Consider the following 5217-nt stretch of genomic DNA (forward strand, 5'->3'; position numbering starts at 1 on the left):
TCTTGAGCTCCTTACCATGAACAAGGCTCTGATACCATGTCAAGATTGTGGGAGAGAAGGAAGGAGTCTCACTTGTAACTTTCTTGCTTGCACAATGGGGGAATACAGACAGAGGTGGAGGCTGAAAACAGTTTTCCTCTTCTTAGTTGTGTAAGCCAAAAAGAACTCTCATACAAAGAAATAGAAGAACCCTATATATGGGTCTCAAACCAAACTCAAATAACTAAGGTGGCATACTAACTGAGCCAAGAACTAGAGTAGATAAGGATAGCTGTCATGTAGCTATTATTCATGGGCGGTATACCAACCGCATCTGCAAACTGACAAGTCGGTGACATAAATGCACAACAGTTACCCTGGCATATCACGAGTGGAGCTCGATATCTCAACATGCCTTAACAAAAACACAGGTAATGTGGGGCTTTCTTCTATAGCATGTGTGTGGAGGGTTATTCATACAAAATATAGGTTTTTTTTGGTATTGCCTTGCCAATAGAATGACCACTTAGACTATTTGACTTTACTACACGAGTATAGTAATGGTGCTGCCCAGTCTCGTAGAGTCCACCGAGGAGCAAACACAAATTTATCATGATAAAAACAGCCTAGAAAAGGGCTTGAAATAGGTTGCCTTGCCTTGTTGGATATCGAATGCATAGACTACAACATGTGTGGATGGCACCCAATTGGTTCTATCATGGATAGTACGCTTCTTTTTTAGATCTTTGGGTCCCACACGTGGATCTAGTACCATGTGTGAGTGTGCAACGGAAAGAGGAAAGTGAATATGGAGAGAAGACAGAGACAAAGAGAGAGCACATGAGAAGACAAAGAGAGAGCACATGAGAAAGAAGGAATAATGTGACTACAATGGTTGAAGCTACAAGATTACAATAGTCTGCCCCCCAAAAGTAGTTGTATGTATCCACGTGGGTGCTAGGCCATAGTAGGGGGATGTGAGAATGCGGAGGAGTACCTAATCATGAAGGATCAATGATGGATAATGGATAATGAAAGTGGGAGGGCAAGCCATCTATATATAGGCAAAAAAGAGAAAAAAACCTAAATGTGGTCAAATATCTGAAAAATAGCTAAAAGTGCATTAAAAAAATGCACTAGTGTGCCCTCCATCTAAAGTTTCTCAAACACATAAAATGATAGAGAAATACAATATCAGAGCTCCTAATGTTCTCATCTGACTCAAATTGAGGCTCATAGGCAGGAGATGACCACATAAGATACACATTATTGCTAAGAGATACACCCTTACACATATGGCCAACCCTTTCTTCTAGCAATGGAGGACCTAAACTCTCCAAAGGCATACATGCCAAAGGTTTATCTAGATGGGAAGATGCTTGAGATACTATCAACAATAAGTTGTGTAGTGTAGATACATTGCAAAGAAGATTCAAGTTGAACTCAAAGGAAACTAAGTGGTTGCACACTATTCTTATGGATAAAAAGAACACTTGGCTTACTAATACTATTATTGTAGGAGACACATGCTTTCCTTCTTGGCTGCTAGTAATGAGGGTTTAAGAATTGTTGGCAAGGTTTCTTTGTGTGGGCTCACAAGCTCTACGGCAAGAATTGCCTCCTCAATAGTAGCTGAAAAATGGATGAAATTATTTTTCCACATATAGTTCCAGACATGGAAGAGTAGACTTAAAAGGATTTGGAGCTCCACCAAGTCAATGCGGCTCAACTCTATGTTGTGGTGCATCTTAACATGCAAGCCTTTAACTAAGCTATCTAGTGTATTTTAGGTCTCACCTATGTATTGCATGCACTCAAGAAACAAGGAGAGAGTTTATCATCTGTTTTGGGAATGCCCCAAGGTCCAATCAATTTAGTCTATGGTTTAAAAATGGCTTGCAAAGGCCAAGCTAAATAGTGTTATTACAACCACAGTTGCTCTCTTGGAGATAGAGGATGTCTTTTTTTAAAGGAAGCATTAAAATATATTAAAAAGGAGTGTGAATTTTACAATTGCCAATGAAGAGGAGCTTCAATACAGGGAAGCTACCTTATGCAACCAGCCTTAGATTAGAGCATGAATCAACTTATATCACATTCAGAGGATGTTTTGATGAGGAGACCATTAGAATAGTCCAAGTCTTTAGGGCCCTAGTTTTGAAGATAATATGGTGACACATGAATGCCCTAGTCTTCCAATGAGTGAGATCCTATGAGCCAACTAATCTAGTCCCAAGTCTAAACAATGATGCCATGACTCTTTTCGGTAAGATGAAACGTTAAAGTTGCATCTTCAACATAATTTGTAAGAAGTCTTCTAAACTCTAGGCTTTGGCTTCGGCCTGAAGCATCATTGTATGCATCTTCTTACTTTGATATTTCAATACGATCACATTATAAAATAGAAATCATTGGTAGATGCAAATGTATAGATAAATCATCCGGACCTATCTAAAACCCTTTATTAGCCATAGATGATAAGCCAGAACATCCTTTAAAGACAAAATAGTCATTGTCAAGCAAAATATGGAGACGAAGGTAATATTCCTCCATGAGTAACTTCATGCACAAGTGTTGAACGAAGGACGAAGGAAGGCATCTCTCTCTCTCTCTCTCTCTCTCTCTCTCTCTCTCTCTCTCTCTCTCTCTCTCTCTCTCTCTCTCTCTCTCTCTCTCTCTCTCTCTCTCTCTCTCTCTCTCGCGTGTGTGAGTGAACATGCGATCTTAACTTCAGGGATTGTAACAGGACTACCAAAGAAGGCCTCGTAGGAAAAAAAAGCACCTGGTAATTTGCACAATTACTACTAGCACTCTGTGCACTCTTCACACGGGCAGAACGCTAGGACGCTTCACACATGAAGCTGCTGCAAAGCAGCATGCAAAGTTGGTGTGCGATAGCACGGCAACTTCGCTCAATAATCCATTTCTCCTCTTTCTTCCTCTTATTTCCCCTCTCCATTTCTAGGATGTTTTATCTCTCTCTCTCTCTCTCTCTCTCTCTCTCTCTCTCTCTCTCTCTCTCTCTCTCTCACTCTCTCTCTCTCTCCCCCCAATTTCCTCTAAGCACCCTCTCTCTCTATCTCTCTCACACACACACACCAAACTTAAAACTAAAAGTAGTTTATAAAATTTGTAACACAAAATTCTAGACATAGAAAAAATCTCTTCCATGCACCATACTTACAAACTTTCCTCTCGACATCAATGTAAGGAATTTCTATAAGAGACCCAGTCAAAATGAAGCCACAAAGGCCAAGTATAAGGCACCCGAGTGTTTCCAAGCACCATAGGCAAATGGCCGATGCCAACAAAAAAATGCAATGTCTCCAAGATGCCTAATAGAAAGAAAGCTTCCTCTTCTTTGAGGAATCATCAACAAAATTTTCCTCCTTAAGCAAAACATGCAAAGGCAAAGCAGGGAATGATTCCATAGTTTCCATTGGTAATCTCATGGTGGGCGATGCAATAGTCCTACCTCTCTCTTTACCACCTACATTGGAACAAAAATCACAATATAATTACATGGAACAACTAACAAATATCATTTCATCCCAGCAATAATAATACCTGATCGAATATTTGTGAACCATTCCGTATGTACTGACAAACATTGATGCAGTGTCACAAAACAAACCAAATCCTTGAACCCATACTTGAACCAATGCATTGGTATCTTATCAGTATGAGAGTGTTGAAATCTCTTCTTATGGTCAACCTCATACATATGCACCCAAAAACATTGTGTGTATCCATAATGTACAACTATAATAAAAATTGAGAGCTTGATGTCAATATTAACATCATTATATAAACGCTCGATGACCCTTGCAAGTGTCCTTCTTATGATATCACTAGAAAAGATTCTAAGGGTTACATGAAATAGGTTAACTCTAGCTTCAATTGGCATGAATCCCATTTAACAACATAGTAGTTAGGAAAGGTTGCATAATGCACATTCATCGTAAGAAGAATTTCATTCATCAAGAGGTGTAGTTAGGGAAAGGCTGCATGGTTCATTTTAACATAAAACCTTAAAATCTTAGTGGCAAAAATCGTGAATGCAAGCCCTAGTAGGATCAATGGAAATTATGCCGTAATTTAACATGTGTTTTGGTCTTAATAAGTAAAGTTAGGGATTGTGAATCTAGTCATATGTAGAGGCAATGAATCGCATGCTTACGTGAATTACAACGTAATGTGACTAGTTTTCCCCTTTTAGATCAAATTAATATCCCTAGGATTGGTTCGCCCTTGTCGTAAGACAAGTAAACTAGATTACCCAAAATACCTAAACCGCAAAGGATTCGCATAGGATGGCTAAATCGATACAATATACTCCACGTGCTAACTAGGGTTTAGCATGTTAAGGACTTGTCCTAGTTTCACACTTGTTGCCAAGTCGAGACCGTCATACCCAAAGGTCCTGCCCACATTCATGGAATGTAGGGACAATTGGACGTACTTGCAAGAAACGATCTAGGGTTTCTACCCTAAGGATCACTCGTTCAAAAGATGAAACTCAGATTGAGTTGGAACCCCTAGGACCGAGGCCTAGTGCAATTAGGAATGGGTTGGACATGAAAACACCCTAAACCCTACTTCTTACTAATCATGATTCTGTGACCAGAAGATGTCGTTCGATGGATGAAATGATCCCATGGAATAGATGCGACACTTGTGCAACAAGTTGCAACATCGCATGATCTTGTGGTTTGATCACAAGAGAATGGCCAATTCCTCGGAATGAGATTGACAGATTCTTGCCCAAGTTTAACTTGCAAGAGGATGAGTAGCCATCCTATTATATTAGCTTTCTTGGGAAAATTTGCCAAGATAAGGGAATAAGGTATTTGCTTGGAAGCAAAGGACCAATCAATAATTTGGAGCGACATGGTCGCCATGATTTACTTTTAATAAAACCTAAGGTATTGGTTAAGTTGGGTTAATAGGATACGGCCTTAACCCAAGGATAAAAGGGAGAACAGACAAACCCTTGTGGATCTTGCCAAGTCGCAATTTGATCGTGGATCGAATGTTGGATGCATTCGGAGAGAAGAATTCACTCCTTAGCATTTGGCCAAATAACGACCACTGGATATGATTGCACTTGTAACAGTTTAGAGAGCACTGTTTGCTTTGTTTTCTCAAGGAACTAAAGGATGAAAATATATCTAATGCTTTAGGTTGAAGGCCTGAAGGGAGAGGCAGTCTCAGTTACCCCCGACTGTTTGCCTGACC

Source organism: Lygodium microphyllum, chromosome 18, assembly GCF_053477565.2.
Source record: "Lygodium microphyllum isolate KBCC chromosome 18, Lygodium_microphyllum_v1.1.10, whole genome shotgun sequence".
Classification (NCBI taxonomy): Eukaryota; Viridiplantae; Streptophyta; class Polypodiopsida; order Schizaeales; family Lygodiaceae; genus Lygodium; species Lygodium microphyllum.